This window comes from Ranitomeya variabilis, chromosome 1 (genome assembly GCF_051348905.1).
Source record: "Ranitomeya variabilis isolate aRanVar5 chromosome 1, aRanVar5.hap1, whole genome shotgun sequence".
Lineage (NCBI taxonomy): Eukaryota > Metazoa > Chordata > Amphibia > Anura > Dendrobatidae > Ranitomeya > Ranitomeya variabilis.
In genome coordinates this window covers 802,518,342-802,530,818 of record NC_135232.1, presented here as the reverse complement: position 1 = coordinate 802,530,818, position 12,477 = coordinate 802,518,342, and the positions used below count along the sequence as shown (strand labels likewise).

Genomic DNA, 12,477 nt, shown 5'->3' with positions numbered 1-12,477 from the left:
ATCAACAATCAAAAACCTGTTTCCAAATTGCTTCATGATAGTGTTGGATCTCAGCGACGCGTATTATCACGTCCCCATCCACAAAAACTCCCAGAAATACCTCAGACTAGCAGTGGTCATGGGAGGAGAAATAAGGGAATACCAGTACAAAGCCCTTCCTTTTGGCATTTCAGTGGCACCCCGCATATTTACCAAATAGATGGGCCATTATTTCCGCTATCAAAGAGAAAAAGACATTTTAATAGTACCATACTTGGACGACTTTCTAATTGTCAGCAATTCAGCCCAACACTGTCGCCAACAATGCGACAGAGTAATAAAAACTCTGACAGAGTTAGGCTGGCTTATAAATCTCCAAAAATCAAAACTAGAACTGACCAGGGTTCAAGAGTTTTTGGGCCTAACTTTGGACTCGATAACAAAAGGAATGTGGTCTTCCAGAACAGAAAAAACAAAAAATATAAAATCTTGTCTCAAGAGCTTGCTCAAACCCTCATATGACCTTGAGAGGGGCGATGTCACTACTGGGGTCCCTTTCTGCCTGCCTCCCGGCAATACAGTGGGCACAAATTCACACGAGAAATCTCCAGTGGGATATTCTGAGGAATCAGATCACACTAGAGGGACATCTAGAAGGACATATGACTCTAAATTCAGACACTATTCGTTCCCTAACCTGGTGGTCGGATTCCAACAACCTATCAAAAGGGGTTCCTTGGGTAATAGACATATCTCGGATAGTTACACGGATGCCAGTCCCACGGGGTGGGGAGCTCACCTGGGCAACAGTATCACTCAGGGAGTCTGGACAGGTCAAGAATACGGGGCATTCTCAAACCAAAAAACTTTGGGCGGTGAGCAATGCCCTATCATACTTCCTTCACAGCCTGCAGGGGCATCATGTCCGGGTTTTCTCGGACAATCAGGTAGTGGTAGCCTACCTGTACCACCAGGGGGGACCAGGTCTCGAGCCCTAATGAAGGCCACTTCTCAAATCTTCACTTTAGCAGAAAACAACTTTCTATCCCTCTCTGCGCTACATATAAAGGGGTAGAAAACCAAAAAGCAGACTTCTTAAGCCCTACCCATTTAAAACAGGGGGAATGGACACTGAATCAAAGCATCTTCAATCAGATCACCAAACTATGGGGGGTCTCTGTAATAGACCTTTTTGCCAGTGTAGAGAACAGGAAAGTAAAAGAATTCTGTTCTCTAGACCCCAGAGGGGGCCCTCGGGCACTGGATGCATTCACGATTCCCTGGACTCAGGGTCTCGCATATGCCATTCCCCCTTATATACTTATTCCGGCAGTTCTGCGGAAAATCAGACAGGACAGGGCGATTCTCATCCTAATAGCCCCTTTCTGGCCCAAAAGGACCTGGTTTTCCTGGCTGAGGATGCTATCGGTCACCGATCCCTGGGTTCTCCCGGATCTTCCGGATGACCTATCGCAGGGACCGGTGTTCCACCCTCAGAGAGACTCCACTTGACAGCGTGGAATTTGAGAGGTCACTACTAAAGGCAAACTGTTTTTCGGATAAATTAGTATCCACACTATTGAAAAGTAGGAAAACAGTAACAACTAAAATCTACGGCAAAACCTGGAAAAAGTTTCTGTCCACCTCTGGGGTAAAATTACAACATGGGGTCCCAGTTGCTAAAGTATTAGAATTCCTACAAAAAGGCTTAGAACTAGGCCTCTCGGTAAGCACTTCAAAAGTGCAAATAGCGGCTTTAGGGGCATTATACAGTGAGAATATAGCCGCTAATCCATGGGTAACAAGGTTTATTAAAGCTGCTGTAAGATCTAAACCCATAAACATAAAAAGACTACCAACCCGGGACTTAAACTTAGTCTTAGTCTTAGTCTTAGGTCTTGCAGGCTGTGGTCCCTCCCTAAGCAATAATCTCTGCAATTCTCTCTAGTAGTGCTGTCATGGGCGACTGAGAAAAGCATAGTTACTTACCGATAACGGTATTTCTCAGAGCCCATGACAGCACCTGCTTATTCCCCCCCCCCCCACTTATCACGTGTGCGGTGAGCACTTTATTATATGAAATGTGCATTTTTATTATAGACACGGTGTAATCCTAATAAGCAATATGTTAAAATTGTATATTTTCCTGTTGTCACTAACCTGGAGGACCTCTGATGCTCTGTAAACCAAACTGACGCAGGAGAGAGGTACCACCCTTTTATCCTATAGGTTTCCTGTCCCTGAAGGGCGGATCCCCTCTCTCTGGTAGTGCTGTCATGGGCTCTGAGAAATACCGTTATCGGTAAGTAACTATGCTTTTTTGTAAGATCAATAGCAATGTCTTTCGAGGCTTTTTACAGTGGTAAGTATTGCCCCATAGACTGACAAGTCATGTCAGCACCCCTGTCAGGGGGTGAAAAAGGTGTCCTAGATTGTACTCTTGTGAAGAGGTGGGTTCTGGGTTTTCTATGATGATTTTGAAGGTGAGAGGAGAATCTGATGGCTTTTGTGTACTGTAGTAAATTTCAGAGTAAAAGGGATGCACAGGAGACATCTTGGCAATGATTGTGTGAGAAGACAAGGACTTGTGAGGACCAGAGGTGAGGCAGTGGGAGAGTAGGTCAGAGATGTAGGAAAGAGACCGTTGTAGTTAGCCTATGGGGCACTATAAACCCAAGATTTGCCAGGAGTATGTTCACACAGGGTTGGTATGTGGTGGAATTTTTGAGGTTGGCTCTTCGAGCAAAAGTTCATACCACATTGTTTAGCCTGGTAACACAAATATGTGTCAATGTGGATTGCAAATGATGAAGTTCAGTGCTTACAGCGTTGGAGACTCAGAACAATGTTCGGTTATGGGCCTCTTTGGAAGAAAAATATAAAATTGCTTTTGATGTTGGGATAAAACCTAATTATATACTGTATTTGTCCTCCCTAAAGCTTGCTGAAATTAACATTTTAACTCCAATATACGGTATGTTTTCTTTCGCAGTATGTTGCAGTGGAAAATAAAAATATCTCGTTCTGATCGGCTTTATCAGGTTTTGATTCAGAAGGCCTCAATGCCAAAAATGTGTTCTTGGTACATGTTCTCCTTCTTGTACACAGCCTTTGAGCCAGTGCTGCTCTTTTTGACAATGGCCATAAATCAGTAAGCCTGCTTCTAGGCAGAATTGGAATTTCACATTAACAGAGCAATAACGTTCGAACTAGAATGGGTTTGAAAGCTTTGTGATGTGGCGGCTTTCTCTCTGTACAATGTCTCTACGCTGTTCATTGTTCTGGGGCCACTTCTGCCTGTGGGAGTAGGCAAACAGAAGCCTATTGTAAGCGGTTAATCATTGGCATTTACACTAGTAGTCTCGTTCATGAAGCTAAAACTAGCAACTGTACTGATTTAATTGTAACTTGCATTTTGTCAGACTTTTAGAAATATGGTGATAAGTGCCTTGAAGGTTGTCTAGACTTTTCGTCTGGATAGAACTTGTGCACGAATCCATGCTTACGCTGAATAAACTACAATCTTCTGCCTTCGAATCAACTCTTAGTTTTTAGGAAGGAGAGGTTGGGTTTTTGGAGCTCACCACGCTGTGCGGTAAATCTGATAAGGTTGGAGATCCTCTGGTGAGTGCAGCTAATGTAGAAGAAAGGAGGAATCTCTCGAGCACCTCCATCCACGTAATATAAAATTTATATTTTTTAGGTAAAGATTTAAAAAAAATTGATACAGTTGAAACCTGATGAGTTTCTACCACACTAAGGGCACCTTGGTGCGCCAAAAACGTGATTCCTCCTTCTACCTTAGTTTTCTACTTTCCTATCCTTCTATATTATTTCAAAACACTCTTTTTCGGTAATTTGTGTCTTCGTTCATACTGCACCCACACACACACAAATGATACACCATTTGAAAGGAAAACTTGCCCCCTTCAGCAAGAAAATAGCCAAACAAACCACACATCCATGATGTTATCACAAAATACATTTTAAACATTAATTTTCATAAAAGTGCAGTAAGGAAAAATTACCTGCAGGTGGCACCACACTACCCCAAAGCACAATACCACAAAGCTGAAACAAATCCTAACATTTGCCTTGGGGGCTTTCCAGCTTGCCGAACTCCTTGCTCAGCCGATTTCAGGCAGGTGCATATAAAATATTTGCTACATATGTGGAAGTAGAATAAAAGTACATATTTACCTGTTTAAGACTTCAGCTTTAAAACTGAAGATATAAATGACTTCAGCCTAAAAGGGACTGGACAGGTTCTGAACCATCAGATTTTTATTGGACAGCCAGTCTATCTTCTAAGGTTGCAGCTTATTGGTGACCTGGAGTCACCTCTGGTTCCAAGTGAAAAACTGCTGTGTTGACCTAACTCAGACTGTACATTGTTTCCCGATGGGAGAGATTGGTGGAAACAACCTTCCAAAAATTGAAAAAAGAAAAAAAAAATCCAACGTAGGGGGAAAAAAAGGAAAATAATCTGCAGATATTACTTTTTTTTTTTTAAATGGATATGCCCAATTATTATACAATGGTGTAAATATGCTAAGTTATGGGGTCAATTCTTCTTCATCATTTTTACTGTCAAAGTGGCACTGCTGCCACGATAGTGGTAGTACCAAAGCCAGATAAACCTGCTGAGGAGTGTGGCTCTTACCGCCCCATATCAATACAGACTATAAAATACTCACTAAACTAATAGCCAACAGACTTAAAGCAGTAATTCTAAGCATAGTACATGAAGATCAATCTGGCTTTATGCCAGGAAGATCCACCTCCTCTAATATTAGAAGGGTGCAGGTTCTAACTCAGACAGGACACAAGTATAAGAAGCCTTGGGCGATAGCCTCTCTAAATACTGCAAAGGCTTTTGATTAAGAGGAGTGGAAGTTTTTGCATCGTATTCTTTTGAAATTTGTTTTTTCAGACAAATTTTGCAAGTGGATTGAAGTACTTTATTATATGCCCACAGCTAATATTCTTGTTAATGGCTTGCTGATGGATTACTTTGACCTGGGTAGGGGAACTAGACAGGGCTGCCCACTATCCCCCAATGCTCTTTGCTCTTGCAATCGAGCCAATTGCACTTGAAATTAGGCAGGATCCTATGGTGGAGGGAATCAATATCAACTCGAGTGGATAAGGTGGGATTATATGTAGATGATCTAGTGCTCTTTCTAGTGCTCTTTTCTCTTCCAAGGGCAATTGATCTTATTCATTATTTTGGGGAATTATCTGGTCTTAAAATTAACTGGAGTACGTCTGTGATTATTAATAGATAACATAACTGAACCCGTGCTCTGTGGTTTAAAGGTAGTACAAAAATGTAAATATTTAGGCATCGTAATCAAAATCCGATTTGAGACCTTAAAAATAATATATACCCTTTGGAAGATATGATGAGGAATACGTTTGGGATATGGTCCCGACTTCCCTTATCTGTAGCGGGAAGAATTGGATTAATTAAAATGATAATTCTTCCTAAATGCTTATATATGCTGGAACACACATCATTAAGGGTCCCTAAAAGAGTTTTTAGAAAAATGCATAGTATGATGGTAGCATTTATATGGGGTCCATCAAGACCTAAATTAAGTATTGGATCCCTGCAGAGGCCCAAAAAACAAGGTGGATATGCGGTCCCTGACTTATATTTGTATTAACTGGCTGGTCAACTACACTACTTAAAACATTGGGTAAACCAGGATGGACTTAATAATGCAGAAGCCCACCTTGTGCATTTTTTGGGTGGAAATACTCCGTGGGCAATATTGGAGGGTTCATACAGACCACCCCAGGCTTTATTTGCGCATAGCTTAGCAATACAGGTTTGGCAAGAAAGTAAATGCATTTTCAAATGTAGGCTGTGTGCACACGATGCTGATTTAGTGCGGATCCACAGCGGATTTTTCCGCACAGAAACACTGTAGTTCCGCAATGTGATTTACAGTACAATGTAAATCGATAGGAAAAAAAAAGGCTGTGCTAATGGTGCGGAAAAGTCCGCATGAAATCCACTGCAGCATGCTACTTCTTTTGTGCGTGCTACTTCACACTACAATCTATCAATAAAAACAAAGGATTAACCTGACCACTAAATGACGTAGCGAGAAAAAAAAATCAAAAAGCCAAAATTACATTTTTTTGGTCGCCGTGACATTGCATTAAAATGCAATAATGGGCAATCAAAAGAACGTATCTACACCAAAATTGTATCATTAAAAATGCCAGCTTGGCACGCAAAAAATAAGCCCTCACCTGACCCCAGATCACGAAAATTGGAGACGCTACCGGTATCGAAAAATGGCGCAATTTTTATTTTTTTTAGCAAACTTTGGAATTTTTTTTCACCACTTAGATAAAAAATAACCTAGACATGTTAGGTGTCTATGAACTCGTACTGACCTGGAGAATCATAATGGCAGGTCAGTTTTAGCATTTGGTGAACCTAGCAAAAAAGCCAAACAAAAAACTAGTGTGAGATTGCACTTCTTTTTTTGCAATTTCATCACACTTGGAATTTTTTTCCCGTTTTCTGTTACACGGCATGGTAAAACCAATGGTATCGTTCAAAAGTACATCTCGTCCCGCAAAAAAATAAGCCCTCACATGGCCATATTGACGGAAAAATAAAAAAGTTATGGCTCTGGGAAGGAGGGGAGCGAAAAACAAAAACGGAAAAAGCTCCAGGGGTGAAGGGGTTAAAGATATTTGCAATTAAGACACTTTTTTTTTCCGGAGCATCCCAATACTAATTTATATAGCGGCAAAATCACCGAAATTCCGCAAAACTAATGAACATGGGATTTGCTGAAGCGTTCCAGAGTTATCACCACATAAAGTGACATTGGTCAGAATTTTAAAAAATTGGCCCCGTCACTAAGGGGTTAAAGCCAGAAAGTTGCCATTTGAAATGACTTAAGTTTTGTGCCATGTCTGTGATCTGCTTTTTTTTTTTCTACAAAATTAAACAACTGAATAAACATCCTCCAAGGCCGGTGATTCCATAATTTTTGCCAGGGGTTGTATAAGGGAGGAATCTTCTTTTATGTGAGGTGATTATGGGTTGCAAATGGATTTCTCTGATCCTGGCCGAGTCAGTGCTCATTCAGAGCCTGGGGTACAGCAGAGCAGGCTCATCCATGTTCAAGTCGTAAAGGGAGACTAAAAAAACAAAAAACATTTTTTTTTTCAATAAAAAATACTTTCTTTAATGTATAAAAAACATACATTATATTTGCCATGAATTTTTTAAGATTACCCTAAGCTATTAAATAATCATCGTTTTTAATCCAACCAAGCAAATTAATACTGTACGAAATGAAACCGGTAGAATTGCAGTTTATATTTTTTTTCCATGTCATACCTCAAAAATGTGATCAAAGATTTGTATGTTGCACAAAATGACACCAATAAGTCAACTCATCCAGCGTTATCATAGCTCACTGGCTTTGCAGGCCACCAGTAGCATATAGCTGCTAGTACTGTACTGCGTGACTTTGAGTCCTATACTGAAGTAAGCTAAAATAGTTGCTTGATTAGCAGCTCCATCTGCTTGTCTATCACTGTGCTACATAGAGTATGATAGAGGTGCAATCTGATACCTCACTGTGCTCCATAGAGTATGATAGAGGTGCAGTCTGATACCTCACTGTGCTCCATAGAGTATGATAGAGGTGCAATCTGATACCTCACTGTGCTCCATAGAGTATGATAGAGGTGCAGTCTGATACCTCACTGTGCTCCATAGAGTATGATAGAGGTGCAGTCTGATACCTCACTGTGACCCATAGAGTATGATAGAGGTGCAATCTGATACCTCACTGTGCTCCATAGAGTATGATAGAGGTGCAGTCTGATACCTCACTGTGCTCCATAGAGTATGATAGAGGTGCAGTCTGATACCTCACTGTGCTCCATAGCGTATGATAGAGGTGCAGTCTGATACCTCACTGTGCTCCATAGCGTATGATAGAGGTGCAATCTGATACCTCACTGTGCTCCATAGCATATGATAGAGGTGCAATCTGATACCTCACTGTGATCCATAGAGTATGATAGAGGTGCAATCTGATACCTCACTGTGATCCATAGAGTATGATAGAGGTGCAATCTGATACCTCACTGTGCTGGCAGACCATCTTTCTTTGAACAAGATGGATTTGAGCTGCTTCTCTGAGTGTAGGAGAGGGCTAGTGAAAAAGTAACTTCTAAGAGGAGAAAATAAATATTACAAAGTTTCTCATTGATCCATATTATTAGTTTATGCAAGGTTTGTGGAAACAAAAGTGACCATTTAACCAGTTCAGGGCCGGACCATTTACCTCCATTCCGGACTAGGCACATTTTTTCAAGATTTTTTCATACTGGTGACTTAGAGCAGTATTTTTTTTTTCTCCTTCAAATATTTAAAATTACTTTTTGCATCTTTTTCTCTGAAACATGGGGCTTAGATTTTATTTTCTCACTTTCACCCTCCACCTCCCCCTGTATTGATGGAAAATTAAGGAAATGCATCTATCTCAATATATATTTTTTAACCTTTTTTTGTCAGGGACTGGGTAATACACAGCAATTTGAACTGGCAATGATTGTGTTATCACCTATTTTTTTCTTTATTTTTTTCTTTATTTTTCATTTATCACAAATATTGTGTCCATCATAAAAGACCTTTTGGGTGGGACATTTCAAGATTTAAAATGTCTTTTTTTTCCCAGATTTTTTCCCTGTAACTGGGGCTGGTATATTTGCCCCAATTACAGTGTAAATTGAGCCTCCTGGCTGCATAGTAGAGCTTGTTCAGCACTTTGTATATAGCAACAAGGAAGACCGAGATGGTAATAAACAGCCTCTACCTTCTCTATGGGGGGCTTGGCTGTTTCTAACAGCTGGCTTTCTGCTCTTACAGCTGCATGATCGTGTGCAGCTGCTCGGCTATGCGGAATATCATTGAAGAGGGGAAAGCTTACCTCCTGGACTTTGTCTATGGCAGCCCGGAATCCATTAAAGTCAGTTAACTTTATGCTGAACTCCGTAAAATCCAAACCCCAAATTTGCATTTTTGCCTCTCCTCACAATAAAAATAGAAAAGCTAATCAGTAAATTATATGTACCCTAAAATGGCTCTGTTAATTATAACTGCGAAAAAAAAAGCCCTCAGATGACTTCTTTGAAAGGAAAATAAAAATGTTAGTGTTATTGAAATATGGTAAAGGAAAAAAAAATGGCAGATCCTTTAGATTCAAAATAGGTGTATAGCTAAAGGGTTATCATTTCTTGTACATTTAATTGATCTACTATTAATTTTTATCCACAGGTGCAGGTTACATTTGAGCTGTGAAGTGGTGTTTTCAACCCTGTACTTGATGATCTCTCTTCTTGAGCGCAGGTAGGTTACCAGGTTACTTCTGCTATTTGGTTCTGCTCTGACATCGTAGTTGCTGCTGTAAAAAAAAAAAAAAAAAAAAAAAACTGATTTAATTACCGTCCCTTGGTCAAGTGCAGCATCTCTGCTACTACCTGGTCTCTTTTCTTGGTACCATCATATAACTTGAGAGGTTAAGTAAAGCACAGTGTGTTTGGAGGTTTTTTTTTACAATGAACTGTGCATGTAGAAAAAAGTTTTGTGAAACTGGACAAATCCCTTAAAGGGAACCTGTCACCACGTTTTTGGAAGATGGGATAAAAATAGCGTTAAATAGGGGCAGAGGTGGGCATTACATTAGTGTGTTTGTTATGCGTTTATTACCCACCTAAGTTGCCGAAATACCTTTGCAAAGTCTCCGTTTTCGCCTGTCAATCAGGCTGGTCTGGTCAAAAGGGCGTCTTGTCTTCCCCCAGATTTTGCGTAGTTTTCCGTTGGTGGCGTAGTGGTGTGCGCATGCCCAAGGTCCCGAATCATCTGCCAGGGGATTTAAAAAAGCGCGCTGTTCGTGATTTCATTGGTGATCGGTGGGCGCGGCCATCTTCCTTTGGCCGCGCGTGCGCAGAAGCGGCGCTCTGCTGGCCGCGGCTTCAGGAAAATGGCTGCGGGATGCCGCGCGTGCGCAGATGGATATCGCGGCGGCCATTTTCCTGAAGCCGCGGCCAGCAGAGCGCCGCTTCTGCGCACGCGCGGCCAAAGGAAGATGGCCGCGCCCACCGATCACCAAGGAAATAACGAACAGCGCGCTCTTTTAAATCCCCTGGCAGTGGATTCGGGACCTTGGGCATGCGCACACCACTACGCCACCAACGGAAAACTACGAAATATCTGGGGGAAGACAACGCCCTTTTGACCAGACCAGCCTGATTGACAGGCGAAAACGGAGACTTTGCAAAGGTATTTCGGCAACTTAGGTGGGTAATAAACGCATAACAAACACACTAATGTAACGCCCACCTCTGCCCCTATTTAACGCTATTTTTATCCCATCTTCCAAAAACGTGGTGACAGGTTCCCTTTAAAGGTGTTATTTTAGACTGTTAGTTCTTAGGCCCATAGTTAAAAATAACGGCCAAGTAGTTTCTAACTAACTGCTCCTGCCGGCGATTCTGCTGCTTCATGTCAACAGACCAACTCTTCCGGGCTGCTCTGTCGACAAAGCGTGATTGCCAATTTCCTGCTGATTGACATCCGGCGTACCGAAGTTGGGCAGCGTGCAGCCAGCTGTCAATCGTCTTCACATCTGCAGTCAAGCCCATCAACAGAGCAGATCGGAAGAGAAGCAGATACTCTGTCGACGTGATGTCACCGAAAGCTGCAGAATCTCTGGCAAGAGCGATCTGTGGCCATTCAGAGCTAGCAGAGATCGTCAGCAGGCAGTAAATTAACATCTACCCGCCTGTTAGTTCTTTGGCCCATAGTAAAAAAAAAAATAAAATAAAATGGGATAACCTCTTTATGTATATGCTGTAGTGAAGGTATAAGTTTGCTGGGTGTTGCAGCGAAAGTCACCTCAGATTGGTTGCAATGTGACCCTTACCTCACACATCGATGGAACTGCGACGTTGGACGTTTTGCCGCTTGTTTTTCACAGTCGCAGTACAGTTGGAGTTTCCCCATCTCTAGCAACCATTGCCCCTTGCAACTTCTGTCAGCCCAATCACTGTTTACGCATGAACTAAAAGGGAAAAATGTGTTTTCATGATTCATTCATTCAGGTTTTTGTGACATGAAAATAAAACTTGTTTGGAGGTAGTGGACGAATTACTCCTAATATGAATATTAAAATTAAGTAATCATCTTCTGCACTATTGTTGTGTACACTAGAAAACATGATAAGCTTAAAAAATACAATCATCAAAATCCTTTTTCAGACAACAGTTGCAATATCCAAAAAGCTTTGGACATGGAAGCTCACTAGGCAGTGGTGGGCAATTATTTTTCAAACGGGCCACATGAGCCCATGACTGTTGTGGAGTGTTCAACCAATAGGCTTAAATTGATTCTGCTCAGTGTTAACCCCTTAATTACAGCCAATACGTCTTTTAACTGACCTGAGATATAAGAGAATAGTCTCCCCATACAAGTGACAATCCAGCAGCTGTCGGCTGTATACTATAGCTGACAACTTGCTGCATTAGCTATGATCAGTATTTGCACCTTCCAAATCTGTTTTTACCCCTTAGATGCTTCTGTCAAAAGTGACTACATCATTATAAATGGTTAACAGTGTAGGGGCTTCCTCTTTATCCAAACTTGTGCCCTCAGATCATGATTTTGTGGTCCTGATGTTTGCCATGGCAATTCACGACCAAATAGCGGCCTTAGAGTCTGGCATCTCTAGTAATCTGTTCAGAAGTTAGAGGCATTTAGGTGGTAAAAATACACAATTTCATTTCTGTCATACCACTTTGCATTAATTCTTGTTAAGCACCTGAAGGGTTAATAAACTACCTGACAGCAGTTTTCAATATGTCTAGGGGTGCTGTTTTGAAAATGGTATCACGTTTGGGGGTTTCCCAATATATAGGACCCCTAAAGTCACTTCAAACATGGATAAGTCCCTAAAAAAATAAATGTTGTAAATTTCCTTGAAAAAATGAAAAATTGCTGCTACATTTTTAAACCTCCTAAAATGCTAACAAAATAAAAGAACATTTTACAAATGGTGCTGATGTAAAACAAACATGAGGGAAATTGTATTTATTAATGTTTTGCTGTGGTATGGATCTGGATTAACCCCTTCCCGACCTGTGACGCAACATAGGCGTCATGAAAGTTGGTGCCAATCCGACCTGTGACGTCTATGTGGCATCATGGAGGGATCGCGTCCCTGCAGATCGGGTGAAAGGGTTAACTCCAATTTCACCCGATCTGCAGGGACAGGGGGAGTGGTACTTTAGCCGAGGGGGGGTGGCTTTGCCCCCACGTGGCTACGATCGCTCTGATTGGCTGTTGCACTTTCAACAGCCAATCAGAGCAATTTGTAATATTTCACCTATGAAATTTGGTGAAATATTACAATCCAGCCATGGCCGATGCTGCAATATCATCGGCCATGGCTGGAG

The 12,477-nt window shown here is 41.4% G+C and overlaps 1 protein-coding gene across 2 annotated transcripts in view; it reads left to right on the top strand.

Annotated features, from left to right (window-relative positions):
* PURG (purine rich element binding protein G) overlaps positions 1 to 12,477 on the top strand; it is an 81,771-nt gene that overhangs the window by 44,697 nt on the left and 24,597 nt on the right. For both annotated transcript variants that reach the window (XM_077274024.1, XM_077274033.1), the window contains exon 2: positions 9,302 to 9,373. The gene's annotated coding sequence lies outside the window, so the exon portion shown is untranslated. The remainder of the gene's footprint in view (positions 1 to 9,301; positions 9,374 to 12,477) is intronic.